We start from the raw sequence: 22,189 nt of genomic DNA on the forward strand, positions 1-22,189 counted from the left end.
ACAACTTCACATTAAATGTAAGCACTCAAAAAAAATACCCAAAGTCAGCTCTGGGGTCCACATTAGAGCATAGAGTGAAGAGGTATGTGAAAGAAAAAAGGGGACAGAGAAGTGGGGACCTAAGGGTGAAAAAACATAGATCACCCTCAGAGAAGAAAATCCCACTGTCTGAATTGTGTGTCCCCCAAGTTCATTATGTTACAGTCCTACCCTCAGTACCTCAGAATATGACTGTATTTGAAGATACGACCTTTAAAGAGGTAATTAATTTAAAATTAGGTTAGAGTGGACCCTAATCCAATATAACTGGTGTCCTTATAAGAAAAGATTAGGATACAGACATACACAGAGAGAAGACCATGTGAAAATGTAAGAGGAAGACAGCCATCTATAAGCCAAGAAGAGAGGCTTTAGAAGGAACCAACCCTGCTGATGCCTTGATGTTGGACTTCTAGACTCCAGAATTGTGAGAAAATTAATTTCTGTTGTTTAAACCATTCATTCTGTGGCACTTTGTTACAGTAGCCCTAGAAAAGCAATATACCTACTTAGTTAAGAAATACACTGAATATTTCTGAAGTGAATAGATCAGAGTACTAGCTACCATGGCAGGGGTTGCCAACCTTTTATGTAAAGGTCCAAATAGTATTTTATAGGCTTTTCAGCCCATAATGGTCTCTGTGGTACTACTCAATTCTGTCACTGTAGCATGAACACAGTCTTAGATGATATATAAAAAATAGGCATGGTTATTTCCCAAAATATATGATTTACAAATATAGGCAGAGGGCTAGACTTAGCTCCTGGGTTATAGTTTGCTGACTCCTGTATGGGAGAATAAAATAGGCTTTAAGACTGAATGAGATCAGAGGTGGCAGTCTTGATAAAGCAGTGCCCCTGGGGAAGAGATAACTCATTTAGAAGGCAGAGATGTCCCTATGATTCTCGGTGGTGAAGAAAAAGAAGGAAATAAGAATTGAATGACATAACACCTATTCTCTCAGTACAATAACCCATCACTTAAAGAAACTGAATGTATTAAATCAATACAATAAATACAAGCAGTAGAAGAGGGTGCTCTTGATTTAAGAATTTATAAGCCACCTAAATTTCTCACCTCTCCTCTGCATACAACTATTATTTCTAGACAAGGGGAAAAGATATTTTAAACAAAACAAAAAATGGAAGAAAACATCCAAGCATAACTTCTATAAAAAGAATTTGTAATATGAGACTAAGAGTGCTGTAATTTTGGGGCTTGGCAAATTTAGAAAATGCAGTCTTAAAAAATAAGATTTGTGCTTCATTGTACAAGGTGATGAGTGTACTGGTAAAGACTGAATTAAATATTCCCTTCCCAGCAGAGCCTATTGTTTAAGAAGACTTTGCGGCATGGGCCAGTAAATGATGAGAGATGGATAGAAAAAGCACTGAAGCTAGCAAGTAAAGATCTGAGACGTTAAGCTTAAATATTACTGCCTGATAAAACTTGTAGTTATTCAAACACATATTGACAAAAAAAATACAGACCCTGAGTTTACCGGTTTTTTGAGGAAACCGTATTATAAAAGAAACTCTAATTCTACCTACAGAAGCTTGTCTTGGTGCCCTGCACCAAGAGAAGATGAGCTGCTAAAGTTATAATCCACACTCCAGTTTTGATATGGCAACTGGGGATAATGTGCCAGGAATAGCATTCTGGAGTGCAAAGCTGGGGGCTAACCAAATAACGTATGCTTAGTGCAGCCTAAATATCAATATTGTTGGCCAGGAACCAGGGACTGCTAAATATTACCTATTTACCCCTCATATAGAAAGGAGTTTTAATGAGCTGTGTTGTTCCTTGTCCATCAATGTGAAATGAGTGATTTTGAAACAGATGAGTTATCATTCAGTTTATAGCTTAGTAGACCAGGAGAAGACACATATGAACCTGATCTGGGAAGCCGAACTAGTCCAGATGTAGATCTAGTAACTTAAAGAGAATCTGGGGTTATGAGAAGTAAAGCTTGTCTATGTATAGAAATAAGGATGATGCAAATGAGGCAAGGCAAACGGGAATACTGTGGCTGACTCATAATTTTATACACCAAATCAAATTTCTCATATTTGTTTTGTAAAAGAGCCCGTTTTTCACTGGGACACATTTCCTAGACTGTATTTCCCAACCTCCTTTGCAGCTAGATGTGACAGTGCGACTTAGTTCTGGCCAAGCACTTGTAAACAGAAATGCCATGTGGAACTCCTAGGAAGCCTGATTAAAAAAACTCACCCAGGGCTTCCCTGGTGGCGCAGTGGTTGAGAGTCCACCTGCCGATGCAGGGGACGCGGGTTCTGTGCCCCAGTCCAGGAAGGTCCCACATGCCGCGGAGTGGCTGGTCCCGTGAGCCATGGCCGCTGAGCCTGCGCGTCCGGAGCCTGTGCTTCGCAACGGGAGAGGCCACAACAGTGAGAGGCCTGCGTACCGCAAAAAAACAAAAACAAACAAAAAAAACTCACCCAGCTGTTTAGGACACCTATATTGTTCTTCCTCTCTTTTCTTTGCCTGGAAGAACGAACATGATGGCTGTGCTGTTTGTATATACTGGTCTGTGCTCTGACCTTGAGTATAGAAGTCAGCTTAGCAGAGAGAAGTCAAATGACTTTACAGAGCTTTCATATTGCCTTAGGAAGTCCTGCTTTTTGTTGTTGATGCTGTTTTTTTGTTGATACCTTTGGTAATGTTTGTTTTGTTTTCATTTTAATGAGATAGAATAAATTCTAGTGTGTTTAATTCAAATTATTATTATTATTATATGCGCTTGAACCAATCCTCATTGATATGTGTCCATATATTTTCCCCCCAAGGGGAATTCCCAAGAGAAATTTATTCTATGAGGACAAAGTCTATTTTTTTAAATTTAATTATATTTATTTCTCTATACATCAGGTGACAAAGTCTACTTTTATACACACTGACAACACACTAAGCAAGGAATTAATGCTCAGAATTCCATGCTCATTTTTAAATTTTTTTTTAACATCTTTATTGGAGTATAACTGCTTTACAATGCTGTGATAGTTTCTGCTGTATAACGAAGTGAATTGGCAATACATATACATATATCCCAATATCTCCTCAATCTTGCATCTCCATCCCACCCTCCCTATCCCACCCCTCTAGGTGGTCACAAAGCACCGAGCTGATCTCCTAAGGCTATGCGGCTGCTTCCCACTAGCTATCTATTTTACATTTGGTATTATACATAAGTGCATGCCACTCTCTCACTTCGTCCCAGCTTACCCTTCCCCCTCCCTGTGTCCTCAAGTCCATTCTCTACGTCTGCGTCTTTATTCCTGTCCTGCCCCTAGGTTCATCAGAACCAGTTTTTTTTTTTTTTTTTTTTTTACATTTCATATATATGTGTTAGCATACGGTATTTGTTTTTCTCTTTCTGACTTACTTCACTCTGTATGACAGACTCTAGGTCCATCCACCTCACTACAAATAACTCAATATCATTTCTTTTGATGGCTGAGTATTATTCCATTGAATACATGTGCCACATCTTCTTTATGCATTCATCTATCAATGGACACGTAGGTTGCTTCCATGTCCTGCCTATTGTAAATAGAGCTGCAATGAACATTTTGGTACATGACTCTTTTTGAATTATGGTTTTCTCAGGTTATATGCCCAGTAGTGGGATTTCTGGGTCATATGTTAGTTCTATTTGTAGTTTTTTAAGGAACCTCCATACTGTTCTCCATAGTGGCTGCATCAATTTACATTCCCACCGACAGCTTTGGTCCACACCATCTCCAGCATTTATTCTTTTTTTTTTTTTTTTGCGGTACACGGGACTCTCACTGTTGTGGCCTCTCCTGTTGCACAGCACAGGCTCTGGATGCGCAGGCTCAGCGGCCATGGCTCACGGGCCCAGCCACTTCGCGGCATGTGGGATCTTCCCGGACCGGGGCACGATTCCGTGTCCCCTGCATCGGCAGGCAGACTCTCAACCACTGCGCCACCACGGAGGCCCTCCAGCGTTTATTCTTAGTATATTTTTTGGTGATGGCCATTCTGACTGATGTGACGTGATACCTCATTGTAGTTTTGATTTGTATTTCTCTAATGATTAGTGATGTTGAGCATTCTTTCATGTGTTTGTTGGCAATCTGTATATCTTCTTTGGAGAGATGTCTATTTAGGTCTTCTGCCCATTTTTGGATTGGGTTGTTTGTTTTTTTTTTATTTTGAGCTGCATGAGCTGCTTGTAAATTTTGGAGATTAATCCTTTGTCGGTTGCTTCACTTGCAAATATTTTCTCCCATTTTGGGTTTTATTTTCATCTTGTTTATGCTTTCCTTTGCTACGCAAAATCTTTTAAGTTTCACGAGGTCCCATTTGTTTATTTTTGTTTTTATTTCCGTTTCTCTAGAGGTGGGTCAAAAAGGATGTTGCTGTGATCCATGTCATAGAGTGTTCTGCCTATGTTTTCCTCTAAGAGTTTGATAGTGTCTGGCCTTACATTTAGGTCTTTAATCGATTTTGAGTTTATTTTTGTGTATGGTGTTAGGGAGTGTTCTAATTTCATTCGTTTACATATAGCTCTCCAGTTTCCCCAGGACCATTATTGAAGAAGCTGTCTTTTCTCCATTGTATATTCTTGCCTCCTTTATCACACATAAGGTGACCATATGTGCATGGGTTTATCTCTGCGCTTTCTATCCTGTTCCATTGTCTGTATTTCTGTTTTTATGCCAGTACCATACTGTCTTGATTACTGTAGCTTTGTAGTATAGTCTGAAGTCCAGGAGCCTGATTCCTCCAGCTCCGTTTTTCTTTCTCAAGATTGTTTTGGCTATTCAGGGTCTTTTGAGTTTCCATGCAAATTGTGCAATTTTTAAATCTACTTCTGTGAAAAATGCCCTTGGTAGTTTGATAGGGATTACATTGAACCTGTAGATTGCTTTGGGTAGTATAGTCATTTTCACAATGTTGATTCTTCCAATCCAAGAACACAGTATATCTCTCCATCTGTTTGTATCATCTTTAATTTCTTTCATCAGTGTCTTATAGTTTCTGCATACAAGGCTTTTATATCTTTAGGTCAGTTTATTCCTGGGTATTTTATTCTTTTTGTTGCAATGGTAACTGGAAGTGTTTCCTTAATTTCTCTTTCAGATATTTCATCATTAGTGTATAGGAATGCAAGAGATTTCTGTGCATTAATTTTGTATCCTGCTACTTTACCAAAGTCATTGATTAGCTCCAGTAGTTTTCTGGTAGCATCTTTAGGATTCTTTATGTATAGTATCATGTCATCTGCAAATAGTGAGAGCTTTACTTCTTCTTTTCTGATTCAGATTCCTTTTATTTCTTTTTCTCCTCTGATTGCTCTGGCTAAAACTTCCAAAACTATGTTGAATAATAGTGGTGAGAGTGGGCAACCTTGTCTTGTTTCTGATCTTAGTGGAAATGGTTTCAGTTTTTCACAATTGAGAATGATGTCGGCTGTGGGTTTGTCATATATGGCCTTTATTATGTTGAGGTAAGTTCCCTCTATGCCTATTATGGATGGTTTTTATCATAAATTGGTGTTGAGTTTTGTTGAAACCTTTTTCTGCATCTATTGAGATGATCATATGGTTTTTATCCTTCAGATTGTTAATATGGCCAATCACATTGATTGATTTGCATATATTGAAGAATCCTTACATTCCTGGGTTGAACCCACCTTGATCATGGTGTATGATCCTTTTAATGTGCTGTTGGATTCTGTTTGCTAGTATTTTGTTGAGGATTTTTGCATCTATGTTCATCAGTGATATTGGCCTGTAGTTTTCTTTCTTTGTGACATCTTTGTCTGGTTTTGGTATCAGGGTGATGGTGGCCTCATAGAATGAGTTTGGGAGTGTTCCTCCCTCTGCTATATTTTGGAAGAATTTGGGAGAGATAGGTGTTAGCTCTTCTGTACGTGTTTGCTAGGATTCGCCTGTGAAGCCTTCTGGTCCTGGGCTTTTGTTTGTTGGAAGATTTTTAATCACAGTCTCAATTTCAGTGCTTGTGATTGGTCTGTTTATATTTTCTATTTGTTCCTGGTTCAGTGTTGGAAGGTTGTGCTTTTCTAAGAATTTGTCCATTTCTTCCAGGTTGTCCATTTTATTGGCATATAGTTGCTTGTTGTAATCTCTCATGATCCTGTGTTTTTCTGTAGTGTCAGTTTTTACTTCTCCTTTTTCATTTCTAATTCTGTTGCTTTGAGTCTTCTCCCTTTTTCTATTGATGATTCTGACTAATGATTTATCAATTTTGTTTATCTTCTTAAAGAACCAGCTTTAATTTTATTGATCTCTGCTATTGTTTCCTTCATTTCTTTTTCATTTATTTCTGATCCGATCATTATGATTGTTTCCTTCTGCTAACTTTGGGTTTTTTTTTATTCTTTCTCTAATTGCTTTAGGTGTAAGTTTAGGTTGTTTATTTGAGATATTTCTTGTTTCTTGAGGTAGGATTGCATTGCTATGATCTCCCCTCTTAGAACTGCTTTTGCTGCATCCCATAGGTTTTGGGTCATTGTGTTTTCATTGTCATCTGTTTTTAGGTATTTTTTGATTTCCTCCTTGATTCTCCATTGAACTCTTGGTTATTAAGTAGTGTATTGTTTAGCCTCCATGTGTTTGTATTTTTTACAGATTTTTTCCTGTAATTGATATCTAGTCTCATAGCATTGTGGATGGAAAAAATACTTGATACGATCTCAGTTTTCTTAAATTTATGAAGGCTTGATTTGTGACCCAAGATACAATCTTTCCTGGAGAATGTTCCCTGAGCACTTAAGAAGAAAGTGTATTCTGTTGTTTTTAGATGGAATGTCCTATAAATATCAATTAAGTCCATCTTGTTTAATGTATCATTTAAAGCCTCTGTTTCCTTATTTAGTTTCATTTTGGATGGTCTGTCCTTTGGTGAAAGTGGGGCGTTAAAGTCCCCTACTATGATTGTGTTACTGTCGATTTCCCCTTTTATGGCTATTAGCATTTACCTTATGTAATGAGGTGCTCCTCTGTTGGGTGCATAAATATTTACAATTGTTATATCTTCTCCTTGGTTTGATCCCTTGATCATTATGTAGTGTCCTTCTTTGTCTCTTGTAACAGTCTTTATTTTAACGTCTATTTTGTCTGATATGAGAATTGATACTCCAGCTTTGTTTTGTTTTCCATTTGCATAGAATATCTTTTTCCTTGCTCTCACTTTCAATCTGTATGTGTCCCTAGGTCTGAAGTGGGTCTCTTGCAGACACCATATATACATGTCTTGTTTTTTGATCCATTCATCCAGTCTATGTCTTTTGGTGGGAGCTTTTAATCCATTTACCTTTAAGGTAGTTATCAATATGTGTGTTTCTATTACCATTTTCTCAATTGTTTTGGGTTTGATATTGAGGGCCTTTTCCTTCTCTTGTGTTTCCTGCCTAGAGAAATCCCTTTAGCGTTTGTTGTAAAGCCAGTTTGGTGGTGCTGAATTGTCTTAGCTTTTGCTTGTCTGGAAAGATTTTAATTTCTCATTGAATCTGAATGAGATCCTTGCTGGGTAGACTAATTTGGTGGTAGGTTTTTTCCTTTCATCACTTTAAATATGTCTTGCCACTCACTTCTGGCTTGCAGAGTTATGCTGAAAGATCAGCTGTTAACCTTATGGGGATTCCCTTGTATGTTACTTGTTGTTTTTCCCTTGCTGCTTTTAATATTTTTTTATTTGTATTTAATTTTTGATAGTTTGTTTAATATGTGTCTTGGTGTGTTTCTCCTTCTATTTATCCTGTATAGAACTCTCTGTGCTTCCTGGACTTGATTGACTATTTCCTTTCCTATATTAGGGGAGTTTTCAACTATGATCTCTTCAAATATTTTCTCAGTCCCTTACTTTTTCTCTTATTCTTCTGGGACCCCTATAATTCGAATGTTGGTGCGTTTAATGTAGTCCCAGCGGTCTCTGAGACTCTCCTCAGCTCTTTTCATTCTTTTTTCTTTATTCTGCTCTTCAGTAGTTATTTCCACTATTTTATCTTCCAGGTCACTTATCCATTCTTCTGTCTCAGTTATTGTGCTATTGATTCCTTCCAGAGAATTTTTAATTTCATTTAGTGTTGTTCATCGTTGTTTCTTTGCTCTTTAGTTCTTCCAGGTCCTGTTAAACATTTCTTGTATTTTCTCCATTCTATTTCCAGGATCTTGGATCATCTTTACTATCATTACCCTGAATTCTTTTTCAGGTAGACTGCCCATTTCCTCTTCATTTGTTTGGTCTGGTGTGTTTTTACCTTGCTCCTTCATCTGCTGTGTGTTTCTCTGTCTTCTCATTTTGCCTAACTTTCTGTGGTTGGGGTCTCCTTTTTTCAGACTGCAGGCTCATAGTTCCTGTTGTTTTTGGTGTCTGCCCCCAGTGGGTGAGGTTGGTTCAGTGGGTTGTGTCGGCTTCCTGGTGGAGGGGACTAGTGCCTGTGTTCTGACGGATGAGGCTGGATCTTTTCTTTCTGGTGGGCAGGACTGCATCAGTGGTGTGTTTTGGGGTTTCTGTGACCTTATTATGATTTTAGGCAGCTTCTCTGCTAATGGGTGGGGTTGTGTTCCTGTCTTTCTAGTTGTTTGGCATAGGGCATACATCACTGTAGCTTGCTGGTCGTTGATTGGAGCTGGGTCTTAGCATTGAGATGGAGATTTCTGGGAGAGCTTCTACTGTTTGATATTACCTTGAGCCGGTTGGTCTCTGGTGGACCAGTGTCCTGAACTCGTTTCTCCCACCTCAGAGGCACAGGCCTGACACCAAGCCAGAGCAACTGTGACCCAGACCCTGTCAGCCACATGGCTCAGAAGTAAAGGGAGAAAGAAAGAAGAAAGAAAAAATAAAATAAAGTTATTAAAATAAAAAATAATTATTAAAAATAAAAGAGTAATAAAAAAAAAAGAAGCAAAAAGGAAAGAAAGAAAGGAGAGAGCAACCAAACCAAAAAACAAATCCACCAATGATAACAAGCGCTAAAAACTGTAATAAAAAAAAAAAAGAAAAAACAAACAAAAAAAGACTGGACAGACAGAACCCTAGGACAAATGGCAAAAGCAAAGCTATACAGAGAAAATCACCCAAAGAAGTATACACATACACACTCACAAAAAGAGAAAAAGGAAAAAAAAAATATATATATATAGTTTCTCCCAAAGTCCACCATTTCAATTTTGGGATGATTCATTGTCTATTCAGGTATTTCACAGGTGCAGGGTACATCAAGGTGATTGTGGAGATTTAATCCACTGCTCCTGAGGCTGCTGGGAGAGATTTCCCTTTCTCTTCTTTGTTCGGACAGCTCCTGGCGTTCAGCTTTGGATTTGGCCCCGCCTCTGCGTGTAGGTCTCCTGTGGGCATCTGTTCTTTGCCCAGACAGCAGGGGGTTAAAGTAGCAGCTGATTAAGTGGCTCTGGCTCACTCAGGCCAGGGGGAGGGAGGGGTTCGGAATGCAGGCGAGCCTGCGACAGCAGAGGCTGGCGTGAGGTTGTAACAGCCTGAAGCGTGTCGTGTGTTCTCCCGGGGAAGTTGTCCCTGGATCACGGGACCCTGGCAGTGGCGGTCGGCACAGGCTCCTGGGAGGGGAGGTGTGGAGAGTGACCTGTGCTTGCACACAGGCTTCTTGGTGGCTGCAGCAGCAGCCTTAGCATCTCATGTCCATCTCTGGGGTCCGTGCTGATAGCCACAGCTCGCACCCATCTCTGGAGCTCATTTAGGTGGTTCTCTGAATCCCCTCTCCTTGCACACCTCGCAACAATGGTCTTTTGCCTCTTAGGCAGGTCCAGATATTTCCTGGACTCCCTCCTGGCTAGCTGTGGTGCACTAGCCCCCCTTCAGGCTGTGTTCACGCCACCAAGCCCAGTCCTCTCCCTGGGATCTGATCTCTGAAGCCTGAGCCTCAGCTCCCAGCCCCCACCCATCCCAGCAGGCGGGTGAGCAGACAAGCTTCTTGGGCTGATGAGTGCTGGTCTGCATCTCTGTGTGGGAATCTCTCAGCTTTGCCTTCTGCACCCCTGTTGCTGCGCTCTCCCCCGCGGCTCCAAAGCTCCCCACCTCCACCACCCGCGGTCTCTGCCCGCGCAGGGGCTCCTAGTGTGTGGAAACCTTTCCTCTTTCACAGCTCCTTCTCACTGGTGCAGGTCCCGTCCCTATTCTTTTGTCTTTGTTTATTCTTTTTTCTTTTGCCCTACCCAGGTATGTGGGGAGTTTCTTGCCTTTTGGGAGGTCTGAGGTCTTCTGCCAGCTTTCAGTAGGTGTTCTGTAGGAGTTGTTCCACTTGTAGTTGTATCTCAGATGTATCTGTGGGGCAGAAGGTTATCTCCACGTCTTATTCTTCTGCCATCTTAAAGGTTTCCCTGTGCTCCTGTCCATATATTTTTATGAATGCTCAGAATTATTTTCTTGATGGGGCTTCAGCATACGTAAAACTAGGAACATCACAAAAATATTTCTTCCTGATTTTTCCAAGACTGTTAGTTATGATAAGGAGTAATTGTAAGCCTTTAGAACATTTCTCTGAAAGGATTGCACATGGGTATCATAGGAATATGCTATCTTTTCTTCAGCATTTTGCTAAATATCTAAATTTACAGAAATTATATGAAATGTCCATCTAGATGTGCACCTAATTCACATTTAAGACGTCAATATCCACTGTGAGGTGGATTCTTAGATGGATGCTGTAATCTTGAAATGCCCTCATTTAAAAATAAAATCATTCCTAATAGTTAAAAAAAACAAGTCAACTCCAGATACTTTATGTATGTTATATCAAATTATTTGTCCTAGTAGTTTCTCAAATTTATTGGCACAATGAACTTAAAATATATGTGGCCAGTGTTCACTGTTTTTTTAAAATATCTCACTGAACTGCTATAAAACTTTGATTTACTACAATTATCTAGGGTTTCCCAAGTTTTAGACATAGAAGAGGGTGGTGGAGAAGCAAAACACCAAACACTTGGGTCAAAATATAATAAGAAATTATTTTCCTTCTCTTTATCATAGAAACCAGGAATAATTATGAAATCTTTCTCATTGTGATTAGAATAACGTATATATTGAATCTTTAAGATATAACTTTAGAGTTTGGTTAGAATCTCCATATATTTGCTTCTGTACTTTGTAGGGTATCTAACAGGCATCTGGGTGAAAACTTGATATATCTGCTAGCATACCTACATTTTATTATTTTATTAGTTAAATACATCATCATTTCAATATTTATCAAAATTTTCCTTCGTATATTTTATAGGAAGAATAACAAATTTTGAACCACATTTTGGACTGTTAATAAGGGCATCTTGGTTTGAAAGATCAAAGCCTATTTTGAAATTGTCCAAGGTAATTTTGAAGCTCTTTCTAATACCTAATGGATATTCTCAGATATCAAATAATAGTTATATTTAACTATAAAAGATGAAAGTGATGGATAACTTGTTTCTTCCAGAAAGCTTCCCATTTAATATTACACATAATGAAATAGTTGAGCAACAACAACAACAAAATTCTGCTCCTGAGTAGGAGATAGTATTGATAGCAGGTCAATGTTCCTGCTGAGAACAACTAAAAAGCTATACAATCGTAAAATGATATATTCAAAGACATCAGAAACCTGGCAATCTTAATGACTTTGTGCCAAGCAATTATTTTAAGTACAATTAAAAATAGAACTGATTATAAAAGAAAACATTGATAAATTATACTTCAGGGAATCCTTTTCAGAAGAAGAATAATAAACATATATAATAAAGAGTTACATTTAGCAGACATAAAATACTGCCAAAACTCAGCTATAAGAACAAAAACAATCTCATAACAAGATGGATCAAAGACTTAAATAGCGATGTCAGCAAACAATATATACAAATGGCAAATAAACACATGGGAATATACTCAACGTCATTATTTATTAAAGAAATAACAATTAAAACCACACTAAGATACTACCTCATGTCCATAAGAATCTCTAAATTAATAAGACTTATATTGTAACATTTTTGTGAAGATTTGGAGCAACTGGAATTCTCATATGTTTCTACTAGGAGCACAAATGACATGATCACCTTGGAAGACAGTTTGGCAGATTTTTTTTTTTTTTGGCAGATTTTTATATAGTTAAACACTGACCTAGTAATTCCACTTCTAGGTATTTATCCAAGAGAAGTTTTAAAAAAATGAAAATTGACCGAAGAAACAGTAGAAAATCCTGAGCGAAATATTAGCAAAACAAATTCAGTGTGTGTAAAAGGACAAGTTAATTCCAGAAATTTCACCACCAAATGTGAATGGTAAAACAATAGAGCTTTGGAAGAAAATATAGAAGTATTTTTCTACTTCATGGCCTTGAAGTAGAAAAATTATTTTTGACACAATACAAAAAGAACTAAAGGAAAACATATTTTAAATTGGAAACTTTTCAAAGTTGGATTATTTCAAGGTAATGACACATTAATAGCGTAGAGAGAACACTGTATGGGGGGGATGGATATTCTCAATTTGTATATCTTACTAAGAACCCTTATTCAGAGTAACTCCTACAAATATTCTATAAATCAATAAGAAAGGTAGACAACCTAACAACAGTTTAGAAAAAATAACAAACAACTGTTATACCAAAAAAGATATATGCAAAACACCAGTGAATATATAAAAAATATTGTTATTAGTCATCAGGGAACTAAAACAATGCAGTGTGATACCACTATCACTCACAAGAATGCTGAAGTAAAAAAGTATGAAAATAATCAAGTTGGCAGGGATATAGATAGAATTGGAACCCTTACGTGTTATTAATGATAGTGTTAGAATATATATGCATTATGTTTTGATGTATGTAGAAGTATATATCTATAGATACCCAATAGAAAAGTACATATCTATCAAACAAAAGATATTACAGAAATGTTCATAGCAACATTATTTGTAATATCCCAAACCTGGAAAGTATGCACATTCACAACAAGGGTAGAATGGATAGATAAATAGTTGCATATTCAAAAATGGAATTGGAAACTATAGCAATGAGAATGAACACAACTATAAGCAACACTATGGATAAATCTCATAAATATAATTGGGTGAAAAGATCCAGACACAGAATAATGCATAGTGTAAATTTTTGTATTCATAAAGTTCAAAAACAGGCAGTGCTAATCTGTGGTTTTAGACGTGAGGGTAGTAGGTACTTTGGGGATGACAGGAGAAGGGCATAAGGGAGGTTTCTGAGATGCTTCTAAGTTCTCTTTTTCATCTGAGTGTTAAGACAGGTGCTCTGTACTTTGTGAAAATTTATGTACTTATGTTTTTTGTGTCTTTCTAGATGTATGTATACTTCAATGAAATTTTTAAAAATGAAATAAGTGCTATAATTAATTGGACAAAATTAAATATGTAAAAATCTATGAAGCCATAATAATAAAAGAGAAGGCTTCTTACAACCAAACAGACACATGTTTTTACTATCTGATGTAGCTATTTTATCACATTTTTACCCATAAAAATTGTTAATTAAAATAAATAAAATATTATTTCTAGAAGATATTATATTACACATTAAACAAATAGCTTTACTTTATCGGGAAAGCTCTTCTTTACAGAAGAGAGCAGTCCAATAAACGTGAAGGTAAGAAAGCTTTAGAAAATCACCATTTTATAGCTATTGGATGAAAAGTTGGTGGGCAAATTTTTCTCAGGGTACAAAAATATTACACCATCCAGGATTTCTAGTCTCAGGGAAGAAAAAAAATGTACGTTTTCAAGGGATGAATAAAGCTATCTCCACCCTCACTTGGTGAATAACTTAGGCATCACTGTGAATGGAAGGACAAAACACTATGTACCTACTACCCATGTGCTGCAGTATTTACTACAAATACACACTACCCATGAGGTATTCTCGCCAAAAATGTTTCACTTGAGTTAAATAGAGACTTCAAAAATTTTAGTGTATAGGAAATAAAGGTGTTGAGACTGGATCTTTGTTTCACCCCTAAATTCATATGTTGAAGCACTAACCCTTATGTGATGGTATTAGGATGTGGGGTTTAGTGCCCTGATGAGGAGACACCAGAGACGTCTCTCATTCCTTCTGGCATGTGAGGGCACAGCAAGAAGACAGCTGGCTGTTTATGAACCACGAAGTGGGTCCTAACCCTCACCAGACACCAAATCTGCCAGTGCCTTGATCTTGGACTTTCCAGCTTCCACAACTATAAGAAATAAATTTCTGTTTTTTTTAATAAGCCACTCAGTCCATGGTATTTTGTTGTAGCAGCCTGAACTGACTAAGGCAACAGGGGTAAAGAAACAATAATATGGCAATTTGGGAATTTGAATATGAGATGTGTATCAGGTTATTTTAATGAATAATTGCTTTAATGTTGCAATAATTATTTTTTTAGATGTAATAGGATATTACTTTTAAGTACTAAAATGTCCTGATTTATTTAGAAAAGCATAATAAAATATTTCATAGTGAAGATTCATAATGTTAATTAATTAAATATTTTAGCAAAAATACAAGATATAAATATGGAAAAAATTTATTATCTACTCGAGGTAATGGGCATGTGGGTGTACATTACATGATTTCTCTATATTTATGCATAATATCCTAATATATATGTAGAATATATGGTCTAAGGATTTAAGCAAATTTCTAAAAGCCAGTTAATTATTGTATATTATCATATATACATAATCTAGCAAATTATAGATTTTTATATCTTTTCTAATGTTTTGGAGCTGTTGTAGAGTTCATCTTGATTTTTTTTAACAACGAGGTGTGCATACTAAAATTGCTTTCAACATTTCATTATTTATATTTTGGATTTACAAATCTGAAGGGATTTTGATACTAGATGGCATTATTAATTACAATTCAGATATACTGTCCATAGTAAAAAAAAAGTCATCTTCATCAATAGTATGTTATTTTTAATTTATGAATCTACTGAGTTTTATTGTAAATATGTTTGCTTGATATTTCACAAAGCAGCTAAACTTGTGGAAACTAACATTATTTTCTGTTGGATTTCTCATTTGATTCCATAGCTGTGTGAAAGGGCAATCCTATCATCAATTAGTGACTTGAATAATTTATTGATGAAATCAATGTATTGGTACAGATAAACTGAAATGTTGCCTAATTGGAGACTGCTTTACTGTTTTTGTTTTAATATATTGGTGGGAGAGTGAAACTGCTTATAGATCTTTTCATTTATTATCATCAAGACTGATGGATAATACCTTAATCCATAATAGTGTCATGCCAAAATGAATTTTGCAAGGTAATAGTACATTTTATTTTATGTTAAACATTAAGAGAATGATTACATGCTTTAATATTGTGGTTAAGGATAATTTCATTAGAAAATATCTTCTTCCTCTCTTGATCTCTGGTGAGCCATTGTCTGTGACTTCTCAAGAGTCTCTAATGTGTTTAATTCAGGGAGTTGGATACCATAACTCCAGGTAAAAGGAGAAGGTAGCATGCTTCTGAGGCAGTCTGAAATAAAAACTCAGAGAGAAAAGAAAACTACTTACAGTTATGTTTGCTAAGATTGGAAATTTTCCCAGACTGTAGGTTTCTTATTCTAGTATTAAACTCTAGCTAAATTCATAGTCCTAGTCATACCTTGGACTTATTTCTAAATTTGGTGTCTGGGAGAAATACTGTGCAAAATGTATTTTGTGTTTTGCATCATTTACTGCATATTTAGTGTGAGAATGTAAAGTATTTTCCTTTATATATGTGTGTATGTTTGTGTTTTCATCTTCTGTTACTCATTATCTTTTACTGTTTTAGAAGCAAAATAACTAAAAGAAAAAAAAAAAAAAAAAACTTGATCTGCTACATTAACTTACATTGATTCCGTGGTAGCTACAGCCAAGGCTGTTAAAGTGAATAGGTAATTACCCCATTGTGAGTCTTTCCAAAACAAATGCCTGCACACACAAAATAGGCTGATTGGCCCATAAGGCTGATGCTCTGGTTTTCAAAGATCTTAGAAATGCTGAGTTCTCTGATTCCTCACTCAATGTAGAAGATTTTTAGTGTTTAACTTGGATAAATAATATCATTTGGTTTTCTATTCTATATTATCCAATACCTTCTGTATTAAGGGAGTTTTAGTATTACAAAGAAAAACTAGTGGTTGACTACCGAGGCAAAGCACAAGGTAAGATAGACATAGCTAGCATCTATTGAGCACCTACTGTATAGGCAAGTGATGCACTGTTTAAAGAAGTTAGCAATACAACAATACTCTGAAATGAAAAATCAGTATCTGCATGTAGCAAGTGAGGTGCCAGAGACCAAAACATTTAAATAAATTGACCTTACATCATTCAGCCAGGACACTCATGCCATGTCATTTTTACTCCAATCCTCTTGCATTCACAGATACTAAATATTAGTATTCAAATAATTTAAACATTATAAGTAAAGGGCCATATACTATCTTTTAGTTCAGATCGGCATCTATCAAATACCATAATTTTGTCAGTCATTTTGTATCCTAGTTACACAAGAAGAAATACACATTCCTTGCCTAGAGGTGGCTTAGACAGCAGTACAGAGAAAAATAAGTTAACAAATAATTATAGCAGTACTCATACCATAGAAGTAAGGTGAATGACTAGAAGGAGAAGCATCTAAGTGAATTTGTCTAGAGTCGGAAAATTATGCAGTGATCTCTAAAGTGAGACTGTTAGTGATGGAAAAGTGTCTGCCAGTTAGAAGAAGATGTGAAGGGGGTTCCAGACACTTCCAAGCCATAGCACAGAGCATGAAATCACCTGATGCAGGCATAGAGCAACTAGGAATTCAGTTCTTTTGTAACCCAACTGATGAGAACATGTGGTAAGATATTTTATTGAAATGGCAGGCAGGGTCCCGAAAACTGGGGCTTATCCACAGTATTAAGGAGGTCAGACTGCAATCTGCAAGTTAAGAGAACTATTGAAAAATGTCATCATGGTATTGATATATGAAGATTTTCATTTCAGAAACTTAACTCTAACCATGATAAGGATGAGGGGAAGAGATATCACTAATGGAAGTTAGATCACTGGGGAGACTATAAAAGATCAAGTCATTTTTGATTTTCTTTATGTGTCAACATCATTCGTTGTCCTCTGCATGGCATTTAACACTGTTGTCAAAAGCCTTTCTTTTCAAAACAGTTCTTCTCCTTTTTGTTCCTATGATATTAGCTAAGGATCTTTTAAGATGCTAGCTGGAGAGGGAGAGTTGGGAGGTGAGTAAAAGAAGCTAGCACATACAGGATATTTTCAAGGGGCTTGAATAAAGAAGAAGAAAAGTTTCAGGGAAAGTTTACAAAGGTTGGGAGAGAGGATAGACATGTTCATACTCTGAGAACTCTTAAGAAAAGGGAATTGTGGAGAGAGAAGGAAAGCACCTCAAAGTAAACTAGGGAATAAGGATAGAAATCACAAAAAAGTTTACAAATTATTTTGTAAATGATCAAATTTTAAAACTATCTTCCATAATGACTTAGCCTAAATCAGTCATTTTGCTTTTCCAGATTCAGGAAGTGGATACATGTTAAAATGAGACCGTGGAAGGAAGCCTGGTGCTCCTCTGAACACTGCTGAGAGCCCTGGAATAACAGGTTTGTGTCTAGCTTTTTGTGAAGAATGAAAACAAAGTCTATAAGCAATGCTTATATAAAAAGAGAAAGGGCTACTTCAGTACTCAATGTTTGTAAAAAAAATACTTTGTAATCTCTGGCATACAAATCCTATGCATTCAAGTAGTACGCCAGAGAAATTAATAGCATACATGCCACATACCTACTTGCAGAATTTGTGAAGTTAATAGGGCATATTGTAAGCTTACTATTCAGTTCAAATATTTTGAAATTTTTTTTTTATTGTTAACTGATGGGATCTAGGAGAGATAACCTAGCAAAGTTTGGTGTAATTATAAATGTACGAGCTAGTATTTCTTGCAAAGATTTTGAGAGGGTCTTTCTTACAGATATTATCTTTTCAAGGTTTTAGAATAAACAATTTAGGAAAATATTTCTTAGACTTCCTTTCCAAAGGAATTTCTAAAATCTATGTTTTATTACTTCTTTTGGTTGATGCTATCTATTTTTTTGTTGTTTTAAATGTGTATTGAATTGTTCCAATGTGTCAGATACAAGCTAGGTGATTTGGATGAATCATTTACTTAATCCTCACATCAACATTATGTGAGGTATTATGCAAGTAGGTCAAGTTATTGATTAGGATCTTGCAGTTAATAGGTGATGTATCTTAGAAGATTACTTTTTTTGATAATTCTTGCTTTATGAGTGACTTGTCTTTTTCAATACAGTGAGATTAGACTTAATAATTTCATTGTTTTACGTATTCAGTCAACATATTTTTACTGAGTGCCTACTATGTGCCAAGCAGCATGCTAAATTCTGGTATTTAGTGGTGAGATGTGCACATATGGTTACTCTGTGAAACAGCAATAATTATGCCACACTTATACTGACTCATGTGTAACATAAGCCAAATACAAATTCCAGGACTGATGTAGCAATTGTTATCACAGATGTAGATGTGTTCATGGGGGTGAAAGAGTAAAGGTGCAGTGGACATTTTTGTCTTTAGGAATGAGAGTGTTCATTATACCTGTAGAATGGAACTCCCTGGGTTATTTATGAAAATATGTCCATTTATAGTAATTATCACTTTCCCCCCAAGGCACTTTTAGCAATAGGTGACACTCGGGAGCTGAGCATGTTGGTAAAATTGGGGGCAGGGCTCAAATATATGTATACATTACTGAGCTCTCTGGGAATAATAAATTCCAGAGAGCCAGCTGCTGGTTTTCTTTCTGACTACGTGCTTGCGTCTGTTGTAAACAGTAGCATGTAGAAAGAAGAGGGGGCAAAAACTTCAGGATAGCCATAAACCCACTGGAAATTTTATAAGACCATGTGTTGTGTGTGTGTGTGTGTGTGTGTGTGTGTGTGTATGTGTATGAGAAGAGAAAATGTCATAAAGGAGCCTAACTTCAAGAGTGAAAAGTAATTAAGTGCTTCTGTACAGCATATGAGAAGGCATTCTGAGTAAAAATCAGAGGGCAGGGATGCGTGTGTGAATTCTACAACTTACTGGCAGTAGACCTCGAACTTCACTTAAATCATTTAAACATTCCTTAGGGACAACACAACCTACCCTCCAAATTAAGAGTATGAGGGAAGGGACTTCCCTGGTGGTTCAATTGGGTAAGGCTCCATGTTCCGAATACAGGAGGCCCAGGTTCAATCCCTGGTCGGGAAACTAGATCCCGCATGCATGCTGCAACTAAGAGTTTGCATGCCACAACTAAAAGATCCCACAGGCCACAATGAAGATCCTGTGGGTCACAACTAAGATCCAGCACAGCCTAAATAAATAAATAAATTTTTTTGAAAGTTTATTAAAAAAAGAAGTATGAGGGAAACCTAAGCGAAACAAACTGTGAAATTTGTGTATTAGAGTTCTTTACATAGACCATAAAGAAGTTATACTAGAGACAGTGGTGGTTCCCAAATAGTCCATCTACTCCTCCACACTTGCCAACATTTTGCAGGTAAAGGTGATTAGCTCTAGTCATTTGGCTTTGGGTAGAAGTGATATGTGTCATTCAGAGGCAGTAATGTGAAGAGACCGTTCATAACCATCCAGTTATCTGTCTCCTTTTCAGAGCTCCTGATGGATTTTTGTTTTGAGTATGAGATATGAGAGAAAAGGGATGATTACAAGGTGCATGCCCTGACAAATTACAAGAATGGATTTTCTAACAATTAAGATGAAGAACTGTGCATGGCACAGATTTAGAGGCAGTTTTGGGGAATTAAAGTTTGAGATGGCAATTCATATCCAACTGAAAATGTCATGAAGTCCATTGGATTTATCAGTATTATCTTGCAGAGAATTCTGGACAGGAGGTATAAACATGGGAGTTGGCATATAGTTAGTATCTAAGTCTATGAGACTGAGATTACCTAAGGATAAAATATAAATATGGAAGAGGAATAGGGACAGAGCACTAGGTCACTCCAACGTTACAAGGTTGGATAGAAGAGGAAGAATTAGCAAAGGGGACTGAGAAAACAACTATAAAGATAAAAGAAATCCCAGAAATGTGTGATGTGCTAAAGGTCAAGGAAGAAAGTATGCCAAATAAATAGGGAGTCACCAGCTCTGTCAAATGGTGCTGATTGATAGCTCAATGAAAATAAAGAGTAAGAAAATTGACCGTTAAGTTAGCAAGATGAGGTTCCCAGTATGTATTGTGGTATAGCAACCCATCCTAAAATTCAGGGCTTAAAACATGAATTTATTATTATGTCTTCTGATTCTATGTGTTGACTTGTGTTGGTTGGGTGATTCCCACTTGGGGTCCCTCAAGCAGTTGCAATTAGATATCCGTGCAGCTCTAGTCATCTGAAAGCCCTAATGGTCTGAATGTCCCTGATGGATCACTCACATGGCTAGTGGTTGATGCTGACAGCTTGATGCTCAGGTTGAGCTGTGTGGTAGGCAGGAAAGTAACCTCCCAAAGATGTACGAGTTCTAATCCCATAACCTGGGAATTAACTATAATATATGACAAAGGAAAATCAAGGCAGCCGATGGAATTAAGGTTGCTAATCACCTGATCTTAAGATAGGGAAAATTTCCTGGATTATCCCACTGAAATCAATGTAATCACAAGGGTCCTTAAGTAATCACAAGGGTCCTTAAATACAGAAGAGGAAGGCAGAAGACCCAGTGTGAAGTGAAGCGATGTGTGGAAGACTCAACACTCATTACTAGCTTTGCAGGTTGAAGGAAGGGGTCCACCAGGCAAAGAATGCAAGTGACCTCTAGAAACTCGCAAAGGCAAGAAAATGGATTCTCTCCTTGAGTCTCCAGAAGAAAATGTAGCCCTGCCAACACTTTGATTTTAGCTCAGGCTGATAACTTTCAGGCAGACCTGAAAGATAATTATTTTGTCTGAAGATTCTAAGTTTGTGGTAATTTATTACGACAGTAATAGGAAACTAATACTGGCTGCCAAGAGGAACACATATCTGTCACCTCCCCATCTGGCTTAGGTGCCTTTGATCATGAAGGCTGTTTCGAGAGGCAGCATCCTAAGAAAAAGTTATCCAAGAGATTCAGGCAGAAGCTGCAAACCTTCTTACAATACAATCTCAGATGTCTCCAAATGTCACTTTTGCAACACACTGTTGATGAACTAGTTAACTAAGATGAGCCCAGATTCAGGGGTAGTTGAGGTAGACTACACCTGTTACTGTGAGGGGAAGCACGCTTATACAGGAAAAAAGGAATTGATGGCAGACATCTTGAAGAATACCTATCAGAGTGGATGAAAAATGAGAACAATAGCATTGTTCTCATTGGGGGAATGAAAGCCTGTTGGGAGTGAGTTTAAGAGAGAATCAGAGGAAATAAATGGGACAAGTTTAGATTACTTTGAGAAAGCTTGTGCAAAGAAGAGCAAAAAGTAAGTCCACAATGGGAAGAGAAACAGCATCAAAGAAAACAAATGGATTAGAGAAAAAAATCATGTTTCTATGCTGATTATAATAATTTGGTAAAGAGCCAAATTTTATTATAATTTTAATTTATATGTATATGCATGTCACAATATTACAAAATTATTACCAGTACACACCATGTAAGAGTGCTCAAATATATTTGGAGGGAATCCAGTCATAGTTTTGGTTCCAAGGAAGCAGATCTTGAGGCAAATGTTTTTGTGTTAATATTTAAGATATGTACTAGGGACTGACTTGTGTCCAGCCAGAGTTCATATGCTGAAGCTTAAACCCCCGTGTGACTATATTGGAAATAGGGTCTTTAAGGAGGTGACTAAAGTTAAGTGAAGTCATAAGGGTGGAGTCCTGATCTGATGGGACTGGTATCCTTATCAGAAGAGGAAGAGACACCAGAACTCTCTCTCCACCATGTAAGGACACAATGTGAAGGCAGCTGTTTATAAGCCAGAAAGAAAGCTCTCACTAGAATCTGACCATGCTGGCCCCTGATCTTTGACTTCCAGGTTCCAAAACTGAGAGAAAATAAATTTCTATTGCTTGGGTGACCCAGTCTATATTATTTTAT

This window comes from Globicephala melas, chromosome 9 (assembly GCF_963455315.2).
Source record: "Globicephala melas chromosome 9, mGloMel1.2, whole genome shotgun sequence".
NCBI lineage: Eukaryota > Metazoa > Chordata > Mammalia > Artiodactyla > Delphinidae > Globicephala > Globicephala melas.